The sequence below is a fragment of the Oncorhynchus masou genome, chromosome 23 (genome assembly GCF_036934945.1).
Source record: "Oncorhynchus masou masou isolate Uvic2021 chromosome 23, UVic_Omas_1.1, whole genome shotgun sequence".
NCBI classification, from domain to species: Eukaryota; Metazoa; Chordata; class Actinopteri; order Salmoniformes; family Salmonidae; genus Oncorhynchus; species Oncorhynchus masou.
Genome location: NC_088234.1, coordinates 17,619,830 through 17,643,154, shown reverse-complemented (window position 1 = coordinate 17,643,154; position 23,325 = coordinate 17,619,830). Strand labels below are relative to the sequence as shown.

At 39.7% G+C, this 23,325-nt stretch overlaps 12 non-coding genes across 12 annotated transcripts; 2 read left to right on the top strand and 10 right to left on the bottom strand.

The window, feature by feature from the left end:
• Positions 1-287: 287 nt before the first annotated feature.
• Positions 288-359, bottom strand: trnad-guc (transfer RNA aspartic acid (anticodon GUC)). The gene has a single exon. It is a non-coding gene; the product is annotated as a tRNA-Asp (tRNA).
• A 2,426-nt stretch (positions 360-2,785) lies between these two features.
• trnan-guu (transfer RNA asparagine (anticodon GUU)) lies at positions 2,786-2,859 on the bottom strand. Its single transcript has one exon. It is a non-coding gene; the product is annotated as a tRNA-Asn (tRNA).
• Positions 2,860-3,944: 1,085 nt separating this feature from the next.
• On the bottom strand, positions 3,945-4,016 carry trnad-guc (transfer RNA aspartic acid (anticodon GUC)). The gene has a single exon. It is a non-coding gene; the product is annotated as a tRNA-Asp (tRNA).
• A 2,423-nt stretch (positions 4,017-6,439) lies between these two features.
• Positions 6,440-6,513, bottom strand: trnan-guu (transfer RNA asparagine (anticodon GUU)). Its single transcript has one exon. It is a non-coding gene; the product is annotated as a tRNA-Asn (tRNA).
• A 1,085-nt stretch (positions 6,514-7,598) lies between these two features.
• Positions 7,599-7,670, bottom strand: trnad-guc (transfer RNA aspartic acid (anticodon GUC)). Its single transcript has one exon. It is a non-coding gene; the product is annotated as a tRNA-Asp (tRNA).
• Positions 7,671-10,106: 2,436 nt separating this feature from the next.
• Positions 10,107-10,180, bottom strand: trnan-guu (transfer RNA asparagine (anticodon GUU)). Its single transcript has one exon. It is a non-coding gene; the product is annotated as a tRNA-Asn (tRNA).
• Positions 10,181-11,265: 1,085 nt separating this feature from the next.
• Positions 11,266-11,337, bottom strand: trnad-guc (transfer RNA aspartic acid (anticodon GUC)). The gene has a single exon. It is a non-coding gene; the product is annotated as a tRNA-Asp (tRNA).
• A 1,027-nt stretch (positions 11,338-12,364) lies between these two features.
• On the bottom strand, positions 12,365-12,438 carry trnan-guu (transfer RNA asparagine (anticodon GUU)). Its single transcript has one exon. It is a non-coding gene; the product is annotated as a tRNA-Asn (tRNA).
• Positions 12,439-12,752: 314 nt separating this feature from the next.
• Positions 12,753-12,826, top strand: trnan-guu (transfer RNA asparagine (anticodon GUU)). Its single transcript has one exon. It is a non-coding gene; the product is annotated as a tRNA-Asn (tRNA).
• Positions 12,827-12,988: 162 nt separating this feature from the next.
• Positions 12,989-13,061, top strand: trnak-cuu (transfer RNA lysine (anticodon CUU)). The gene has a single exon. It is a non-coding gene; the product is annotated as a tRNA-Lys (tRNA).
• Positions 13,062-13,233: 172 nt separating this feature from the next.
• On the bottom strand, positions 13,234-13,306 carry trnak-cuu (transfer RNA lysine (anticodon CUU)). The gene has a single exon. It is a non-coding gene; the product is annotated as a tRNA-Lys (tRNA).
• A 2,066-nt stretch (positions 13,307-15,372) lies between these two features.
• Positions 15,373-15,445, bottom strand: trnav-uac (transfer RNA valine (anticodon UAC)). The gene has a single exon. It is a non-coding gene; the product is annotated as a tRNA-Val (tRNA).
• Between the last annotated feature and the right edge of the window lie 7,880 nt (positions 15,446-23,325).

Genomic DNA, 23,325 nt, shown 5'->3' with positions numbered 1-23,325 from the left:
GGTATTATGACTCATACCGTGGTAATCTATTATAGATTCTTAATTGAAGGTCCCTTAGCCAGATCGATAACATTGACATGGTCCTTTGAGTGAGATTTATATTTTCAAAACAGAACGGTCAAGATCTACAGTAATAAAACAACAGACCTTTTCCACAACCATCCATTTTACAAGTGGGTTAAAGGACACTGTAGAGAAGCTCAAGTGGAGTAAAGACAAGTACTGGAGGTCATTTTACAATGAGGCTTCTCTCACAGGCAGAAGTGAAACGAAAATAAAATTCCTGCCTCCCCGTCGGGGAATTGAACCCCGGTCTCCCGCGTGACAGGCGGGGATACTGACCACTATACTAACGAGGACTGAATGTGTGCTGGAATTCTACGGATGCAGATCAGTTCAGTTAAAGCAACAGCATCCCCTTTGTTGTCTACAGAAGTATACATTTTGACACGCATTCACACACAACATACGATCACTGTTATTTGAGTATTCAAAAATCCGAACAAACCTCAGTATTCCTTTACTTGTGTGCGTTTTCATTTGACCTTTTTTTTATTTTAATTTTTTTTTTTTTTTTTTGGGGGGGGGGTATTTTAACAATGAAAACTTTTTTCTAAATTAAATGATCATTGAGACATTATTACATACAGGGATACACCGTGACGATTGGAATTCTTTATTTAATAAAACAACAGTTGAACTGTTGATTTTTAGTTTTGATGACAGTGCATTGAGCTTGCGCTATCAGTACTCCAGTCAACACTGACAACCTAATTTCTCCACTTCAAATAGAAATGACTGTCGAGTACATAGCCACGGTTCCACAAAACCTGACCCAGAGCAATGCAAAACACTCACCAGAAAAGTGATTTAAAAAAGAATCCATCAATCATGGCAAAAATCAGACTTCTCTTTCACCGTTGCTGTTAGCCAAAAACTACTGGAGCATTGCAGCCTGTCCGTTGTGGTAGCCTGCCTTTGACGTTTGTGTCATTCTGACTTGTCAAGTGTTTTTTTTTAATGCATTTTTCAATGTCGACTATCCTGATAGCAGAAATAATGTCATAATATCCGAATAGTGAAATAATTTCAAATGCCCATCCCCAACAAACACAATACCAACATGTGTCGACAAACAAGTCCTGCGCACACTTTAAACAACGAGAAAAAATACATTCATTTTAATTTTCTCAAAGTTATACATGGTGATATACAGTGATTTATCACAATGGTGTTTCTGAAAATGAAAATAAGTTATAGCAGTAACAAGAGTAGATAATAGATTCTGAATTTATTGTTCCACAAACCAGATTAATATATACATACATAATCATATACAGTACCATTTAAAAGTTGGGATACACCTCCTCATTCAAGGGTTTTTATAGATTTTTTACTATTTTCTACATTGTAGAATAAAAGTGAAGACATCAAAACTATGAAATAACACATGGAATCTTTTAGTAACCAAAAAAGTCTTAAACAAAACAAAATATATTTTATATTCTTCAAAGTAGCCACCCTTTGCCCAGATGAAAGCTTTGCACACTCTTGGCATTCTCTCCACCAGCTGCACCTGGAATGCTTTCCGACGGTCTTGAAGGAGTTCCCACAAATGCTGAGCACTTGTTGACTGCTTTTCCTTCCCTCTGCGGTCCAACTCATCCCAAACCCTCTCAATTGAGTTGAGGTTGGGTGATTGTGGAGGCCAGGTCATCTGATGCAGCACTCCATCACTTTGCTTCTTGGTCAAATAGCCCTTACACAGCCTGGAGGTGTGTGGGTCATTGTGCTGTTGAAAAACAAATGATAGTCCCACTTAGCGCAAACCAGATGGGATGGCGTATCGCTGCAGAATGCTGTTGTAGCCATGTTGGTTAAGTGTACCTTGAATTCTAAATAAATCACCAACAGTATCACCAGCAAAGCATCCCCACACCACAGGCCTTTGCTTTCAAATCAAATCAAAGTTAATTTGTCACGTGCGCCGAATACGACAGATCTAGTAGACCTTACAGTGAAATGCTTACTTACAGGCTCTTAACCAATAGTGCAAAAAAGGTATTAGGTTAACAATAGGTAAATAAAGAAATAAAACAACAGTAAAAAGACAGGCTAGAAACAATTGTTCAGGAGTCTTGTGGCTTGCGGGTAAAAATAAGGTAGAAGCCTTTTTGTCCTAGACTTGGCACTCCGGTACCGCTTGCCATGCGGTAGTAGAGAGAACAGTCTTTGACTGGGGTGGCTGGGGTCTTTGACAATTTTTAGGGCCTTCCTCTGACACCACCTGGTGTAGAGGTCCTGGATGGCAGGCAGCTGAGCCCCAGTGATGTACTGGGCCATACGCACTACCTACCCTCTGTAGTTATTTATATACCCAATCGGGCCACCGCCTCCCATTTTTACCAGTGGTTTCAATGCAACTGTTCTCATGTTGTATGTTCAAACACATAAAGCAAATCTTTAGATTAACAGTCTAAGGCTCAAAGCAATTGCGCCACAGACATGGAGTTGGTAGAAAGCTAACCTTTGACCCCTGGCTGTCTGTGATCTCATTCTATATGGAGTTTAGATATATGGTGAAGCTATTCAGCAACTGATGATCACAGGCCACTGACACCCATGTTACTAGGATGGAAAATATAATACTCTTCCTCTTTTACGTTCAACAACTCACCAATCACGTCTAAAAACAGGATACAGGACAAGTCAGTCACACAGGGAATCAAATTTACACTACAGGAAAGTCTTCTGACATCACAGAGCTCAACAAATGGAAAACACACGTCCCTGGGTGGGCTTGAACCACCAACCTTTAGATTAACAGTCTAACGCGCTAACCAATTGCGCCACAGAGACTAAGCTTCTTGGAAGAGGACACACGTGGAACAAGGATCACGTTCATTTCATGGCAATCACTCCGCAGTTACATGGTTGCAAGAATTCTATCATCTTATCCGGACAGAGAAATATTCAGCTTTCAGTCATAATTGTATGGCAAAACAGAGGGTAACATCCAGATCTGAACAGACGTATATACTACATGATTTATCTTAAAGATATATTTGATCTTTAAATGCTATCAAAAACCCAAAACTCCCGTGGCAAAACTCCCCAAGGCAGCCTGAAAAGTAGCAGAGTTTGTCGTTAGCCTCTTACCAATAAAAGACGCTGAAAGGGTCTGAATACTCGCTAAATATAGCGTCAATGTCGCTAAATTGACTCTATACACTAATTCAAAATTTCACAAAGTTATACAGTATATGGCTATCTACTCACTGCTTTAGAATCTAGGGAAAAACATGGCAATTCAAGAGGGGTGCAAAGAAAGCAATGCCGAAACCGGACGACGCTGGGCCAATTGAGCGCCACTCTATGGGACTCACAAATCACAGCCAGTTGTGATAGAGCCTGGATTCAAACCAGGTTGTCTGTAGTGACGCCGCTATTTCATTTTGGGCTGGGTAAATACAAGTGAATATATTCATGAAAGTCACCTTGTCTGGGAGAAAATTTCACGGTTATAAAAATGTCACGCCAGGGTAAGCTTACGCAAAACACTCACCTTATTTGAAGTGTTACCAAAATCCCCATTGGGAAAAATGTATGGTCGAAAAACAATTGTAACCATTTTCATGTTTGACTGCTAGGTTTTACGGTATTATGACTCATACCGTGGTAATCTATTATAGATTCTTAATTGAAGGTCCCTTAGCCAGATCGATAACATTGACATGGTCCTTTGAGTGAGATTTATATTTTCAAAACAGAACGGTCAAGATCTACAGTAATAAAACAACAGACCTTTTCCACCACCATCCATTTTACAAGTGGGTTAAAGGACACTGTAGAGAAGCTCAAGTGGAGTAAAGACAAGTACTGGAGGTCATTTTACAATGAGGCTTCTCTCACAGGCAGAAGTGAAACGAAAATAAAATTCCTGCCTCCCCGTCGGGGAATTGAACCCCGGTCTCCCGCGTGACAGGCGGGGATACTGACCACTATACTAACGAGGACTGAATGTGTGCTGGAATTCTACGGATGCAGATCAGTTCAGTTAAAGCAACAGCATCCCCTTTGTTGTCTACAGAAGTATACATTTTGACACGCATTCACACACAACAGACGATCACTGTTATTTGAGTATTCAAAAATCCGAACAAACCTCAGTATTCCTTTACTTGTGTGCGTTTTCATTTGACCTTTTTTTTTTATTTTTTTTTTTTTTTTTTTGGGGGGGGTATTTTAACAATGAAAACTTTTTTCTAAATTAAATGATCATTGAGACATTATTACATACAGGGATACACCGTGACGATTGGAATTCTTTATTTAATAAAACAACAGTTGAACTGTTGATTTTTAGTTTTGATGACAGTGCATTGAGCTTGCGCTATCAGTACTCCAGTCAACACTGACAACCTAATTTCTCCACTTCAAATAGAAATGACTGTCGAGTACATAGCCACGGTTCCACAAAACCTGACCCAGAGCAATGCAAAACACTCACCAGAAAAGTGATTTCAAAAAGAATCCATCAATCATGGCGAAAATCAGACTTCTCTTTCACCGTTGCTGTTAGCCAAAAACTACTGGAGAATTGCAGCCTGTCCGTTGTGGTAGCCTGCCTTTGACGTTTGTGTCATTCTGACTTGTCAAGTGTTTTTTTTTTTAATGCATTTTTCAATGTCGACTATCCTGATAGCAGAAATAATGTCATATTATCCGAATAGTGAAATAATTTCAAATGCCCATCCCCAACAAACACAATACCAACATGTGTCGACAAACAAGTCCTGCGCACACTTTAAACAACGAGAAAAAATACATTCATTTTAATTTTCTCAAAGTTATACATGGTGATATACAGTGATTTATCACAATGGTGTTTCTGAAAATGAAAATAAGTTATAGCAGTAACAAGAGTAGATAATAGATTCTGAATTTATTGTTCCTCAAACCAGATTAATATATACATACATAATCATATACAGTACCATTTAAAAGTTGGGATACACCTCCTCATTCAAGGGTTTTTATAGATTTTTTACTATGTTCTACATTGTAGAATAAAAGTGAAGACATCAAAACTATGAAATAACACATGGAATCTTTTAGTAACCAAAAAAGTCTTAAACAAAACAAAATATATTTTATATTCTTCAAAGTAGCCACCCTTTGCCCTGATGACAGCTTTGCACACTCTTGGCATTCTCTCCACCAGCTGCACCTGGAATGCTTTCCGACGGTCTTGGAGGAGTTCCCACAAATGCTGAGCACTTGTTGACTGCTTTTCCTTCCCTCTGCGGTCCAACTCATCCCAAACCCTCTCAATTGAGTTGAGGTCGGGTGATTGTGGAGGCCAGGTCATCTGATGCAGCACTCCATCACTTTGCTTCTTGGTCAAATAGCCCTTACACAGCCTGGAGGTGTGTGGGTCATTGTGCTGTTGAAAAACAAATGATAGTCCCACTTAGCGCAAACCAGATGGGATGGCGTATCGCTGCAGAATGCTGTTGTAGCCATGTTGGTTAAGTGTACCTTGAATTCTAAATAAATCACCAACAGTATCACCAGCAAGGCATCCCCACACCACAGGCCTTTGCTTTCAAATCAAATCAAAGTTAATTTGTCACGTGCGCCGAATACGACAGATCTAGTAGACCTTACAGTGAAATGCTTACTTACAGGCTCTTAACCAATAGTGCAAAAAAGGTATTAGGTTAACAATAGGTAAATAAAGAAATAAAACAACAGTAAAAAGACAGGCTAGAAACAATTGTTCAGGAGTCTTGTGGCTTGCGGGTAAAAATAAGGTAGAAGCCTTTTTGTCCTAGACTTGGCACTCCGGTACCGCTTGCCATGCGGTAGTAGAGAGAACAGTCTTTGACTGGGGTGGCTGGGGTCTTTGACAATTTTTAGGACCTTCCTCTGACACCACCTGGTGTAGAGGTCCTGGATGGCAGGCAGCTGAGCCCCAGTGATGTACTGGGCCATACGCACTACCTACCCTCTGTAGTTATTTATATACCCAATCGGGCCACCGCCTCCCATTTTTACCAGTGGTTTCAATGCAACTGTTCTCATGTTGTATGTTCAAACACATAAAGCAAATCTTTAGATTAACAGTCTAAGGCTCAAAGCAATTGCGCCACAGACATGGAGTTGGTAGAAAGCTAACCTTTGACCCCTGGCTGTCTGTGATCTCATTCTATATGGAGTTTAGATATATGGTGAAGCTATTCAGCAACTGATGATCACAGGCCACTGACACCCATGTTACTAGGATGGAAAATATAATACTCTTCCTCTTTTACGTTCAACAACTCACCAATCACGTCTAAAAACAGGATACAGGACAAGTCAGTCACACAGGGAATCAAATTTACACTACAGGAAAGTCTTCTGACATCACAGAGCTCAACAAATGGAAAACACACGTCCCTGGGTGGGCTTGAACCACCAACCTTTAGATTAACAGTCTAACGCGCTAACCAATTGCGCCACAGAGACTAAGCTTCTTGGAAGAGGACACACGTGGAACAAGGATCACGTTCATTTCATGGCAATCACTCCGCAGTTACATGGTTGCAAGAATTCTATCATCTTATCCGGACAGAGAAATATTCAGCTTTCAGTCATAATTGTATGGCAAAACAGAGGGTAACATCCAGATCTGAACAGACGTATATACTACATGATTTATCTTAAAGATATATTTGATCTTTAAATGCTATCAAAAACCCAAAACTCCCGTGGCAAAACTCCCCAAGGCAGCCTGAAAAGTAGCAGAGTTTGTCGTTAGCCTCTTACCAATAAAAGACGCTGAAAGGGTCTGAATACTCGCTAAATATAGCGTCAATGTCGCTAAATTGACTCTATACACTAATTCAAAATTTCACAAAGTTATACAGTATATGGCTATCTACTCACTGCTTTAGAATCTTGGGAAAAACATGGCAATTCAAGAGGGGTGCAAAGAAAGCAATGCCGAAACCGGACGACGCTGGGCCAATTGAGCGCCACTCTATGGGACTCACAAATCACAGCCAGTTGTAATAGAGCCTGGATTCAAACCAGGTTGTCTGTAGTGACGCCGCTATTTCATTTTGGGCTGGGTAAATACAAGTGAATATATTCATGAAAGTCACCTTGTCTGGGAGAAAATTTCACGGTTATAAAAATGTCACGCCAGGGTAAGCTTACGCAAAACACTCACCTTATTTGAAGTGTTACCAAAATCCCCATTGGGAAAAATGTATGGTCGAAAAACAATTGTAACCATTTTCATGTTTGACTGCTAGGTTTTACGGTATTATGACTCATACCGTGGTAATCTATTATAGATTCTTAATTGAAGGTCCCTTAGCCAGATCGATAACATTGACATGGTCCTTTGAGTGAGATTTATATTTTCAAAACAGAACGGTCAAGATCTACAGTAATAAAACAACAGACCTTTTCCACCACCATCCATTTTACAAGTGGGTTAAAGGACACTGTAGAGAAGCTCAAGTGGAGTAAAGACAAGTACTGGAGGTCATTCTACAATGAGGCTTCTCTCACAGGCAGAAGTGAAACGAAAATAAAATTCCTGCCTCCCCGTCGGGGAATTGAACCCCGGTCTCCCGCGTGACAGGCGGGGATACTGACCACTATACTAACGAGGACTGAATGTGTGCTGGAATTCTACGGATGCAGATCAGTTCAGTTAAAGCAACAGCATCCCCTTTGTTGTCTACAGAAGTATACATTTTGACACGCATTCACACACAACAGACGATCACTGTTATTTGAGTATTCAAAAATCCGAACAAACCTCAATATTCCTTTACTTGTGTGCGTTTTCATTTGACCTTTTTTTTATTTTAATTTTTTTTTTTTTTTTTTTGGGGGGGGGGGGGGGGGTATTTTAACAATGAAAACTTTTTTCTAAATTAAATGATCATTGAGACATTATTACATACAGGGATACACCGTGACGATTGGAATTCTTTATTTAATAAAACAACAGTTGAACTGTTGATTTTTAGTTTTGATGACAGTGCATTGAGCTTGCGCTATCAGTACTCCAGTCAACACTGACAACCTAATTTCTCCACTTCAAATAGAAATGACTGTCGAGTACATAGCCACGGTTCCACAAAACCTGACCCAGAGCAATGCAAAACACTCACCAGAAAAGTGATTTCAAAAAGAATCCATCAATCATGGCGAAAATCAGACTTCTCTTTCACCGTTGCTGTTAGCCAAAAACTACTGGAGAATTGCAGCCTGTCCGTTGTGGTAGCCTGCCTTTGACGTTTGTGTCATTCTGACTTGTCAAGTGTTTTTTTTTTTAATGCATTTTTCAATGTCGACTATCCTGATAGCAGAAATAATGTCATATTATCCGAATAGTGAAATAATTTCAAATGCCCATCCCCAACAAACACAATACCAACATGTGTCGACAAACAAGTCCTGCGCACACTTTAAACAACGAGAAAAAATACATTCATTTTAATTTTCTCAAAGTTATACATGGTGATATACAGTGATTTATCACAATGGTGTTTCTGAAAATGAAAATAAGTTATAGCAGTAACAAGAGTAGATAATAGATTCTGAATTTATTGTTCCTCAAACCAGATTAATATATACATACATAATCATATACAGTACCATTTAAAAGTTGGGATACACCTCCTCATTCAAGGGTTTTTATAGATTTTTTACTATTTTCTACATTGTAGAATAAAAGTGAAGACATCAAAACTATGAAATAACACATGGAATCTTTTAGTAACCAAAAAAGTCTTAAACAAAACAAAATATATTTTATATTCTTCAAAGTAGCCACCCTTTGCCCAGATGAAAGCTTTGCACACTCTTGGCATTCTCACCACCAGCTGCACCTGGAATGCTTTCCGACGGTCTTGAAGGAGTTCCCACAAATGCTGAGCACTTGTTGACTGCTTTTCCTTCCCTCTGCGGTCCAACTCATCCCAAACCCTCTCAATTGAGTTGAGGTTGGGTGATTGTGGAGGCCAGGTCATCTGATGCAGCACTCCATCACTTTGCTTCTTGGTCAAATAGCCCTTACACAGCCTGGAGGTGTGTGGGTCATTGTGCTGTTGAAAAACAAATGATAGTCCCACTTAGCGCAAACCAGATGGGATGGCGTATCGCTGCAGAATGCTGTTGTAGCCATGTTGGTTAAGTGTACCTTGAATTCTAAATAAATCACCAACAGTATCACCAGCAAGGCATCCCCACACCACAGGCCTTTGCTTTCAAATCAAATCAAAGTTAATTTGTCACGTGCGCCGAATACGACAGATCTAGTAGACCTTACAGTGAAATGCTTACTTACAGGCTCTTAACCAATAGTGCAAAAAAGGTATTAGGTTAACAATAGGTAAATAAAGAAATAAAACAACAGTAAAAAGACAGGCTAGAAACAATTGTTCAGGAGTCTTGTGGCTTGCGGGTAAAAATAAGGTAGAAGCCTTTTTGTCCTAGACTTGGCACTCCGGTACCGCTTGCCATGCGGTAGTAGAGAGAACAGTCTTTGACTGGGGTGGCTGGGGTCTTTGACAATTTTTAGGACCTTCCTCTGACACCACCTGGTGTAGAGGTCCTGGATGGCAGGCAGCTGAGCCCCAGTGATGTACTGGGCCATACGCACTACCTACCCTCTGTAGTTATTTATATACCCAATCGGGCCACCGCCTCCCATTTTTACCAGTGGTTTCAATGCAACTGTTCTCATGTTGTATGTTCAAACACATAAAGCAAATCTTTAGATTAACAGTCTAAGGCTCAAAGCAATTGCGCCACAGACATGGAGTTGGTAGAAAGCTAACCTTTGACCCCTGGCTGTCTGTGATCTCATTCTATATGGAGTTTAGATATATGGTGAAGCTATTCAGCAACTGATGATCACAGGCCACTGACACCCATGTTACTAGGATGGAAAATATAATACTCTTCCTCTTTTACGTTCAACAACTCACCAATCACGTCTAAAAACAGGATACAGGACAAGTCAGTCACACAGGGAATCAAATTTACACTACAGGAAAGTCTTCTGACATCACAGAGCTCAACAAATGGAAAACACTCGTCCCTGGGTGGGCTTGAACCACCAACCTTTAGATTAACAGTCTAACGCGCTAACCAATTGCGCCACAGAGACTAAGCTTCTTGGAAGAGGACACACGTGGAACAAGGATCACGTTCATTTCATGGCAATCACTCCGCAGTTACATGGTTGCAAGAATTCTATCATCTTATCCGGACAGAGAAATATTCAGCTTTCAGTCATAATTGTATGGCAAAACAGAGGGTAACATCCAGATCTGAACAGACGTATATACTACATGATTTATCTTAAAGATATATTTGATCTTTAAATGCTATCAAAAACCCAAAACTCCCGTGGCAAAACTCCCCAAGGCAGCCTGAAAAGTAGCAGAGTTTGTCGTTAGCCTCTTACCAATAAAAGACGCTGAAAGGGTCTGAATACTCGCTAAATATAGCGTCAATGTCGCTAAATTGACTCTATACACTAATTCAAAATTTCACAAAGTTATACAGTATATGGCTATCTACTCACTGCTTTAGAATCTTGGGAAAAACATGGCAATTCAAGAGGGGTGCAAAGAAAGCAATGCCGAAACCGGACGACGCTGGGCCAATTGAGCGCCACTCTATGGGACTCACAAATCACAGCCAGTTGTAATAGAGCCTGGATTCAAACCAGGTTGTCTGTAGTGACGCCGCTATTTCATTTTGGGCTGGGTAAATACAAGTGAATATATTCATGAAAGTCACCTTGTCTGGGAGAAAATTTCACGGTTATAAAAATGTCACGCCAGGGTAAGCTTACGCAAAACACTCACCTTATTTGAAGTGTTACCAAAATCCCCATTGGGAAAAATGTATGGTCGAAAAACAATTGTAACCATTTTCATGTTTGACTGCTAGGTTTTACGGTATTATGACTCATACCGTGGTAATCTATTATAGATTCTTAATTGAAGGTCCCTTAGCCAGATCGATAACATTGACATGGTCCTTTGAGTGAGATTTATATTTTCAAAACAGAACGGTCAAGATCTACAGTAATAAAACAACAGACCTTTTCCACCACCATCCATTTTACAAGTGGGTTAAAGGACACTGTAGAGAAGCTCAAGTGGAGTAAAGACAAGTACTGGAGGTCATTTTACAATGAGGCTTCTCTCACAGGCAGAAGTGAAACGAAAATAAAATTCCTGCCTCCCCGTCGGGGAATTGAACCCCGGTCTCCCGCGTGACAGGCGGGGATACTGACCACTATACTAACGAGGATCCAGATCAGTTCAGTTAAAGCAACAGCATCCCCTTTGTTGTCTACAGAAGTATACATTTTGACACGCATTCACACACAACAGACGATCACTGTTATTTGAGTATTCAAAATCCGAACAAACCTCAGTATTCCTTTACTTGTGTGCGTTTTCATTTGACCTTTTTTTTATTTTAATATTTTTTTTGGGGGGGTATTTTAACAATGAAAACTTTTTTCTAAATTAAATGATCATTGAGACATTATTACATACAGGGATACACCGTGACGATTGGAATTCTTTATTTAATAAAACAACAGTTGAACTGTTGATTTTTAGTTTTGATGACAGTGCATTGAGCTTGCGCTATCAGTACTCCAGTCAACACTGACAACCTAATTTCTCCACTTCAAATAGAAATGACTGTCGAGTACATAGCCACGGTTCCACAAAACCTGACCCAGAGCAATGCAAAACACTCACCAGAAAAGTGATTTCAAAAAGAATCCATCAATCATGGCGAAAATCAGACTTCTCTTTCACCGTTGCTGTTAGCCAAAAACTACTGGAGCATTGCAGCCTGTCCGTTGTGGTAGCCTGCCTTTGACGTTTGTGTCATTCTGACTTGTCAAGTGTTTTTTTTTTAATGCATTTTTCAATGTCGACTATCCTGATAGCAGAAATAATGTCATAATATCCGAATAGTGAAATAATTTCAAATGCCCATCCCCATTAACAGTCTAAGGCTCAAAGCAATTGCGCCACAGACATGGAGTTGGTAGAAAGCTAACCTTTGACCCCTGGCTGTCTGTGATCTCATTCTATATGGAGTTTAGATATATGGTGAAGCTATTCAGCAACTGATGATCACAGGCCACTGACACCCATTTTACTAGGATGGAAAATATAATACTCTTCCTCTTTTACGTTCAACAACTCACCAATCACGTCTAAAAACAGGATACAGTACAAGTCAGTCACACAGGGAATCAAATTTACACTACAGGAAAGTCTTCTGACATCACAGAGTGCAACAAATGGAAAACACTCGTCCCTGGGTGGGCTTGAACCACCAACCTTTAGATTAACAGTCTAACGCGCTAACCAATTGCGCCACAGAGACTAAGCTGCTTGAAATAGGACACACGTGGAACAAGGATCACGTTAATTTCATGGCAATCACTCCGCAGTTACATGGTTGCAAGAATTATATCATATTATCTGGACAGAGAAAAACTCTTTAAAAGCTATCAGTACTGGAGGTCATTTTACAATGAGGCTTCTCTCCATTTACGTGATTTTGCTGAGTCTTAGTCGGAAACGGAAACAGCCGCTTGAAATGACAACAGAGCGGAGCAACTCGGCTCTGCAACATGCCCCCATCACCTCTAAAAACTCTTCAATTATCAAAGAATATAAAACCTGACATAATGCTGTGTCTCTGTGGCGCAATCGGCTAGCGCGTTAGACTGTTAATCTAAAGGTTGGTGGTTCGAGCCCACCCAGGGACGTGTACTTTTATTTATCGTCGATTGCCCGCAGACTGAGATGATCGCAAGGAGCAAAAACAAAGAGTTTTGTTTCTGAAAAAGCGCTCACGGTCACGAGGAAGTGCTGTCTTGAGGGAGTAGGAGGCATACTTACAAAGGGAGGGGCTTAACACCCCATATAGAGCCCGGCTAGCTCAGTCGGTAGAGCATGAGACTCTTAATCTCAGGGTCGTGGGTTCGAGCCCCACGTTGGGCGTACTTTTTTTAAAGGTTTCTAACCTCGCTGTGTTCACAGACGAAACCATGTCCCTTGTGTTCGGTATTTGATTTTATTTCTTAATTAAATTATATTTATAGGCGTTCAATTCCGTAGCTGCAAAGTGTTGCGATTGGGGAGGTTGAGAGACCACTTTCTAATTAAAAATAATCGCCCAACGTGGGGCTCGAACCCACGACCCTGAGATTAAGAGTCTCATGCTCTACCGACTGAGCTAGCCGGGCTCTGCATGGTGTTTTAAGCCCCTCCCTTTGTAAGCCCCTCCCGTGAGCGCTTTTTCAGAAACAAAACTCTTTGTTAACGTTAGCTTATTTAGATGGCACATATTGCACTTTTACTATACGTTGTGCACGTTGTGCTGGAGACAATAAAATGTCACTCTAAAATGTGCAGTTTGTCACACAACACATTGTCACAGATGTCTCAAGTTTTGGGGGAGCGCACAATTGGCACGATGTTGCCAGATAATTGACTTCATTTCTGTAACTTAAGCAGCCTCCAACATCGTTTTAGAGAATTTGGCAGTACGTCCAACAGGCCTCGCAACCCCAGACCACGTACGTGTATGGCGTCGTGTGGACGATGGGTTTGCTGATGCCAATGTTGTGAACAGATTTCCCTATAGTGGTAGTGGGGTTATAATATGGGCAGGCATAAGCTAGGGACAATGAACGCAATTGCATTTTATCGATGGCAATTTGAGTGCACAGAGATACTGTGATGAGATCCTGAGGCCCATTTTGATGCCTTTTTTTAATAGGTATCCATTTTTCATTTTTTATTTGAGTAAATACCTTACCCCTTAATTTTCTTAAATCTGCATTGTTGGTTAAGGGCTTGTACGTAAGCATTTCACTGTAAGGTCTGTTGTATTCGGCACATGTGAACAATAACATTTGATTTGATTATGGCCTAATTTATTTATTTACATTCCTGTAACTCAGAAAAATCTTGGAAATTGTTGCATGTTTATATTTTTGTTCAGTATAATAGCATGGTATAACCTTACTCTACGACAAAAACAGCATTCCATTCAATCCTGAATGATAATTCAAGTTTTACCGGTGAAACACCCATCCAGCATCTGCAAACCAACTATTTGATCTCAATCAGTTTCATGGGGATATGCATTTAGATTTTCTTGAGTTATACAGTGTTGTTTAGAAGTAGCCTACAGTGTTGTTTAGAAGTAGCCTACAGTGTTGTTTCGAAGTAGCCTACAGTGTTGATTAGAAGTTGTCTAGTGTTGTTTAGAAGTAGCCTACAGTGTTGTTTAGAAGTAGCCTACAGTGTTGTTTAGAAGTAGCCTACAGTGTTGATTAGAAGTTGTCTAGTGTTGTTTAGAAGTAGCCTACAGTGTTGTTTAGAAGTAGCCTACAGTGTTGTTGAGAAGTAGCTTACTGTGTTGCTTAGAATTTTTTTGCAAATGGTGTTAAACTGCAGCATAGCCTCTGTGTATTTTGCCCAGCGGCGCACAATGTTGAGTTATGAACACATAAGAGAAAAATGCAGTGTTTTTTGTCTTACAGTAAAGTTATACTATGTCATTATATTCACTTCTGTAACGTAGAATACTACTATTATGTGATCTTGCAGACAGATTTTTTACAAAATAAGTGTTGCCAGCTCACTTACATGCTGACCACACTGCTCGCGTTGCAAAATACATGTACACATACATGTTATTCAACCATTGCACCCACACCTTGCGCTAACGATCGTCTGCATTGCCAAGCCCTAAAATAGAAGTTGCTTCTATTTGTGGTGCAGAACGCGCTGCAAGTCCTGCCTCTCCCATTTTCTCAATGGCCTTTGGAAGCATATAACCCACGTGCCAGCTCCTCATTGGTTATAACCACGAGGGTGATTGAAAGCTGAATTGAGGTCGGTCGGTTGTGGTAATACACCATATTATGAAAGTTAGATGCCAATCGCCATATAAAGTCCAAAGATGAAAAAGCCTGGAAGGAGAAGAGATGACTAGAAAAGATTTGGTTGACCATTTATGTGTGGATTAATAGTCAGAGTAGAGGACCTTGTGCATTTCTTGTAAAATAACAACTCAACGTTTATATCCTTGGACAAATTAGCTAGCAACAGCAAGCAGGCAATCTAAATAGGCAAATTAGCTGGGAACTGCAAACTAGCAAACAAAATCTTCTGCGCACACGTGTGTCCGGTTTGGGCATGGTGTTAGACAGATATTTCCTGTCAGATCCCAGATAAAAACTTGCAACCCTCAGGTTGTTGGCTCACCTCTATAACTGCTAGGCTACTGCTGCCAAAAGCATGGTTCTACTGGGGCTCGAACCCAGGACCTTCTGCGTGTAAAGCAGACGTGATAACCACTACACTATGGAACCACATAGATTTACCTCCACCACACACAGTATTGAATCATATTACTACACATCCTTTATGCTTCAAAACAGTGTGCCGATTATCTTAATGTGATATCGATTTTGTTGTTGTTTGATGTGATGCTGTTGTTGACTTGGTGATGTATTGTCTGCAGGGGAAATTCTGAATAAGAGCAAAACAGTGCAACACTACAAACTACGAAGAGGAAGCTCAGTCAACCTTATCGTTCCTGTGAAGAATAAGTCAACACGTTACTTATTGTTACTGTATATGCTATCATGGCTGAAGAAAGCAAAATGTATAACATTCATATTTATCTTTATGTCAACACTAAGTGAGATAAGATATAAGACACCATCATTATTTTATAGCGGCATCACTGAACAACCAGTATATAAGCTTCTACTTGATCATAACCAATGATGTATAATAGTGGGTCCCACCCAGGGGTAAACTGGTTTTGCATGAAACAACATTTTCAGCCATGACCTTGTCTGAAGGACAAATGGATAAACATGTTAATGTCAAGCCCTGCATGGAACGTAGGCCTACATTGAACACCACACATTGACTGCTACGTTAGACTGAAAGATAGAACAGCTATTTTCCATGTTATAATGTTATGGATGCATTTTCTCCATTGTTATTGATGGTAGGCCACTCTGGTAGGCCTACATTATGGTCAAATAGCCACTGTTAAAAACAAGATAAAGTGGGTACTGCCTCAGTGTTCACAGTAAATGCACGCCAGAAGTTTGCACAGAACTTTCACAGCATTCAAGTTTGCGCTGAGCAGACCTGAAAACTGCTCAGTGCTGAAAAAACCCATTAAACACTACACGCCATTACCACAGAGTTGTAACAAACACACAAATAACTTTTCATGTAATATTTTGTGTCATTTTATGAATGTCAATTTGCTTTTAAAAATAAAATGGGTATATATGCTGACTTGGGACAATTGTAGGGTACTTATTCTACAAGATTATCATTAGTCTAACTCGTATAAAGCTGGAAGGTAAATAAAAGCAAAAAACCATTCAGATTCTAACTGAAAACTAGGCTATAGTCAAACGTTGGGCTTATGGTCCGACAATGGTTCCCTAGCTGTAGGCCTAGTTCAGACTTCCAATGTCCACTAAAACCTGTGCAGCGAAACTGTGAAACGTACTTCATAATTAATCAGCTAAAATCTATGACCAAGGGCAAATTATATTCCTTACCTCACAAATTACTATGGGGATAGTAGATTGATATAGGCTAGTGCTTTTTCTGTTCGTTAGGCCTACTCATCTTGTTGGCTGACGAAAAGTAATTGTGGACAGTTCTTTCAATATCTTCAATATGCACCTCGGAATTGAATAAGGACAAGCGTAGTTGCGTCCCTGATGTGTCTGACTTGTAGCCTGTGGAAAGACCCGATCATGTGGCAGAGAGCCATGTGAGTGCGAGGCGCTTTGGATTGTGCTGCACAGTCAGGAAGAAGAGCAAAACACAGCATTCCGGACCGCAAAAGGCAAGGATTTGTTTCGGGTGCAATACAGCCACAAAGGGGATGCTGCCATGGAAGTCAAGGCATTATCAAGTGCTTGTCAAATTGTGAATGAGAGACTATTGGAGTGTGTTCAGCCTGCGCAAATAACAAAGCGGAGCTCATGGCCTTTCAAGTTACTTTTTCAAATGATCAAAAGTCACATCAAGCAGCCTTACAATGTATTACAAATCTAAACATCTAGCCCAACATTTGTGAAATAACTAAAGTTACATTAATAACTCTAAATTAAGTATATAGGAGTAACTATTTATTTGTTAACCTCTCAACACAGAATAGCCACATGTGCGCACTCAAATCATTTGGAGAAAAGATTTATATTATATTCTCCATACTATAAATATAAAATAATACCACAGAATTGTATTAAATATTCACGTATGCCCTTTTCATTAAGGTAAATGATAACATTGAGGATGTGAACAAGTTCAATGTCTATGTGAAATGTGTAGGAAAGACCTTGGATATGGAGGTGTTCCCTCTGGAGAAAATCACAGTTCTGCTGGAAAATGGATGTCAAAAGGCAGGGAAGAACCCCTGCACAATGCAGCTTGTTTACAATGGTATTTATCTTTTAACATTAAGATTACTTTATTCGGCTATTTCACACAAGGGCCAACCAACAAAATCTGACTTCCACATGAATCCAACCCCTCTGAACGACACACATCAATACACAGGTTGGCGAGGTTGGAGCAGGGGGCTGCCACACTGGGTGCCAGTGGAGCAGTTGTTGTGGGGGGTAAAGTGCATTTCTCAAGTGCAGAAAGCAGGCAATGGAATCTAGGATTTGATACCACACTAAGTACAATGTTTTTGTGGAAACTCATTGCCTAGATCCATTCAATGAACCAAACACAATGTATTGCTGTGTTCAATACCTACAGTAATGAAGTGACATCACCACCCATATGGTTATAAAAAAAAGGTATTTATCTAGGCACGTTTTATGTTGTATAAAACACAAAGTGCAACAATTTCAACAGTTTTTCTTAGTTACAGTTCATATAAGGAAATCAGTGAATTGAAATGAATTCATTAGGCCCTAATCTATTCATTTCACGCCTGGGAATACAGATATGCATCTGTTGTTCACAGATGCCATCGATAAAATGCAATCGTGTTCATTGTCCGCAGTTTATGCCTGCCCATACCATAACCCCAACACCACGGGGCACTCTGTTCACAACGTTGACATCAGCAAACCGCTCGCCTACACGACACCATACATGCTGTCTGCCAGGTGCCTGGTACAGTTGGAACCAGGATCATGAGGCCGGTTGGAAGTACTGCCAAATTCTCTAAAACGATGTTGGAGGTGGCTTATGGTAGAGAAATGAACATTAAATTCTCTGGCAACAGCTCTGGTGGGCATTCCTGCAGTCAAGCATGCCAATTGGCCTTTTATTGTCTCCAGCACAACGTGCACCTATGCAATGATCATGCTGTTTTCATCAGCTTTTTGATAAGCCACACTTGTCAGGTGGAAGGATTATCTTGGCAAAGGGGAAATGCTCACTAAACAGATGTGCACAAACTTTGAGAGAAATAAGCTTTTTGTGCATCTGGAAACTTTCTGGAATATTTCATTTCAGCTCATGAAACATGTACCGTTTATATTTTTGTTCTGTGTAACTTAAAGGTCCAATGTGCAGAAATCGCTTCTCCATTTCCTGTTTGCTAAAATTCTAATAATTTGCCTAATATCAGTTTGTGACAAAATAAGCACTCAGAGTGTAGATAATCATTGTACCATCTAAACCGATGTGAAATATGTTATCAATTACAAAACAATATAGTATTTTCAGCTGTTTTAAGGTGGTGTACAAAACCGAAAGTAAAAGATGCAGAAACCTTAGAACGGAAGCATAGAAATAGAGCACAAACAGATCTACAGCTTCTTAGACTTGCTTTCAATGAGAATGACAGATTTATAAATCCCATTTATATGTGAATTTGGTCAAGTCGCCCAAAAAGGTACATATTGCAGCTTTAACGGTTTTGTGTTTTATGACATTTTTGACCCCACATTGCGTTAAATATTCTGAACTATAAAGACTGAAGTTACTTGAACATTTGGGCGGCAGGTAGCCTAGTGGTTAGAGTGTTGAGCCAGATTGAATTCCTGACAAGTTAAAAATCTGTCAATCTGCCCCTGAACAAAGCAGTTAATTAACCCACTGCTCCTAGGCAGTCATTGTAAATAAGAATTAGTTCCTAACTGACAAGCATAAAAAAAAATTGTTCTTGGGAGCATAGAAATGTAGGATCCCTTCTAGTTAAATTATTAACCATCATTAGGAAAAAAATTAAAGTGTAAGTAGTTCTGATTAGTGATTTTACATGGCCATGTCTTCATGTTTAACACTGAGTTACTATTCCGGGATCTTTAGTTCACCGGGCTAAAGATCCCGAAGCGTCTGCGCATGTGCGGATCACGTTCTGCACATGTCTATATTTTAGGGCTGACCACATTTAGTCAACTGTTCGATTGTTTGGTCATAGGCTGCTGGTCGACCAAGATTTTTTTAAAGGAGCAGTGGCAAATATATTTCAAAAAGAATTATGGCACACGAGACACCTGTCTGATTCACACCTGTCTGAGTACACTAATCCACTGCTGCGGCAGTGGGGATGGCACACTTGCCTTTTGTTTGGAGAGCTCCTGTCAATCTTGAGTAAGGACATGCACCTAATTACGCATAGAAGTAGGACTAGTCTACCTGGTCTGTGTGCAAACATAGGCCTATAAATGTGCCCATTTGGGGATCTGATATGATTTCTGATTGTCATAACTCACAATCACTGTAGAGCTTCTCAAAGTACTTTTTTCTTCGCCTGAAACAGCAAGTAAACAAAGTCTGTTTTTACATCCATTGAGAATGAAATAGTTCCTCAACATAGCCTATTTGAAAAACTTTCCAGCTCTCTCCCTTTTGATTGCCACTCAGCATGAAAGGGGATAAATACTCAATAATCTGATCTGGTGGAAACTTCATAAAACAGGTCAACTTCTTATCCCTTGTGCAAAATAGCCTAAAGCAGTGTCTGTCTGTCCAGAGTTCACTGGCACTGGAATCTGAGGACCCAGAAAATTTTCTACAATGTTGCAAGTTTGCTAGCATGAGCTTTGCACCAGACCAAGTAACAAGTGCTACAATAGTTGATGCAATGTATCAAGCTTCTTGCAGACAGGCCAAGCGCAGCCAATGTGATTTATAAGATATTTATTTTTAATAAGGATATTTTCTACCTTCAGGCCACAATGTTTTGATTTGTTGGCTTTATCTATTTTTACATAGTTATGCAATGGAAGTTAGCTTTTAGGTTTGTATCATTTTCATTTGCATAGAATTTTGATTAACCACATTACAATTTTTTTTAAATGAATTATATTAAACGGTTTCACAAAAATGTGCATATGAAAACCATAACTGGTATGTAGAGCGGTAGAAATTGTAAGATGAATTGGCATTCTATATAAGGTTGCAGACTCCTTGTGTAGCCTACTACCGGAAATTTCAGGAGAGAAATGGCAGAATCAGTGAAAGCGGGAGTTGGGTCAGGTGAAGTTTTTTTCTCTCTTCTGTTATCTAGATCTCTGGCGCCCTCTTGAGGCATTTGTCTTATTTCATCAAAATATAAGCTTTAAACATCAAACAAGTTCAATGCATATAGATGATTTTATGAAAACACATAGGGTGTGTCTATATCTAGTGGTTAGAGCGTTGGGCCAGTAACCGAAAGGTTGCTGGATTGAATCCCTAAGCTGATAAGGTAAAACTATGTTGTTCTGCCCCTGAGCAAGGCAGTTAACCCACTGCTCCCTGGGTGCTGACGATGTGGAAGTTGATTATGGCAGCCCCCTGCACCTCTCTGATGCAGAGGGATTGGGTTAAATGCGGAAGACACATTTCAGTTGAATGCATTCAGTTGTACAACTGACCAAGTATCTCCCTATATGGTAAAATACACTTTTAAAAATGTTGAGTCCATGCCCTGAATAATTAAGGCTGTTCCGTAGGCAAAATGGGGGAGTTGGTGGGGGAGTTGCAACTCATTATTAGGTGTTCCTAATGTTTGGTATACTCGGTGTAAATGTCTATGGTGTATGTAGGCACCTGAGCTGAGCCATAGGGGAAACTGGGCATCTACCACCACCCTATCAGATAAGGGGGGAAACGTTTGCTTTTTGTCCGCACACTTTGGATCGGAAATCACCATCACCCACTAAGTAATTTTGGCAATTCAAAGTGTTTGAGCGAGTAATATATCAATATTTATCTTTAAAAATGTGTTATGACATAGCCAATGAATATATAGCTCAACTTTGGATTTCAACCCTGTTTCAAAATCGAAAGGTTTAGACAGTTTGGAAGTTTTTACAGAGTGAACTTTTCCTCCCACTTTGACTATATACAAAAATATGCATATACATCGATTGTTTAAAGCAAACTACCTAAATGATTGCTACTGGCGAATCTGAACAATCGATATGAACGATCAGCAGGTAGGCTATATAGCAGGGATGTGACAAATGGATATAAACAGACATGTTTTGTATCATTTTTTCATTAATACGATAAGAAAACAATCTTACAATTCCACATCAATTCACAATGCAGAATAATTGTCCTATTACGTAAGTATGACTGCTAGGGCCGGGCAGTTAAATTATATCTTACGCAAGCCTTTACAGACATAAAACGCAGCTACCGTAACATGTCAATAGCGTCAATTGGTAATTTTTCAGACCATTAAAAAAAATGACAGTAGAAGTATGCTTTTTCCCTGACAACAATAAACATCCCTGAATGATGTGCTGCTGTGTTAATTTGTATGCTTTTTTATGGTATGGTAGCTAGATGCGTTTTATTTCTACTAAATGTCTTGGTAAGTCATGGTTTTTAACAAACTTTAAAGTACTTTAAGAGATTGGTATGCGTGCAGGCAACAGGCAGGCAGGCTGCGCAGAGCAGCAACTCAAGAGTATTTTATTGGCAGTTCTGGGTGCCGAATGATGGATGTTAGTTCTTTCTAGCGATTTTTTCCTAGCCACCGCACTTCTACAGCTGCATTGCTTGCTGTTTGGGGTTTTAGGCTGGGTTTCTGTACAGCACTTTGCGACATCGGCTGATGCAAAAAGGCTTTATCACTTTGATTGATTGAACAGACCAAAGACTGAACACACACTTGAATCATTAGCAAAGAGACGAGTGGCAGAGAGATGAGTGGCAGGCAAAAAGCGTGGGATTTGTGTCTCAGGCGGTTGCTTTAGGCTTCTTTATACTGGTGAAACCATTTACAACTAGAGGTCGACCGATTATGATTTTTCAACGCCGATACCATTATTGGAGGACCAAAAAAAGCCTATACCATTAATCGGCCGATTTTTATATATATATATTTGTAATAATGACAATTACAACAATACTGAATGAACACTTACTTTATTTTATTTATTTGACCATTATTTTACTAGGCAAGTCAGTTAAGAACAAATTCTTATTTTCAATGACGGCCTAGGAACAGTGGGTTAACTGCCTGTTCAGGGGCAGAACGACAGACTTAATATAATACATAAATAAAATCAATTTAGTCTCAGATAAATAATGAAATATGTTAAATTTAGTTTAAATAATGCAAAAACAAAGTGTTGGAGAGTAAAAGTACAATATGTGCAATGTAAAAAAAACTAACATTAAGTTCCTTGCTCAGAACATATGAAAGCTGGTGATTCCTTTTAACATGAGTTTTCAATATTGCCAGGTAAGAAGTTTTAGGTTGTAGTTATTAAAGGACTATTTCTCTCTATACCATTTGCATTTCATATACCTTTGACTATTGGATGTTCTTATAGGTACTTTAGTATTGCCAGCCTAATCTCAGGAGTTGCTAGGCTTGAAGTCATAAACAGCGCAATGCCTGAAGCACAGCGAAGAGCTGCTGGCAAATGCAGGAAAGTGCTGTTTGAATGAATGCTTATGAGCCTGCTGCTGCCTACCACCGCTCAGTCAGACTGCTCTATCAAATCATAGACTTAATTTTAATATAATAAACACAGAAATACGAGCCTTAGGTCATTAATATGGTCAAATCCAGAAACTATCAATTCGAAAACAAAACGTTTATTCTTTCAGTGAAATATGGAACCTTTCCGTATTTTATCTCATGGGTGGCATCCTTAAGTCTAAATATTGCTGTTACATTGCACAACCTTCAATGTTATGTCATAATTATGTACAATTCTGGCAAATTAATTACGGTCTTTGTTAGGAAGAAGTTGTCTTCACACAGTTCATAATGAACCAGGTGCTGCTGTATATACCC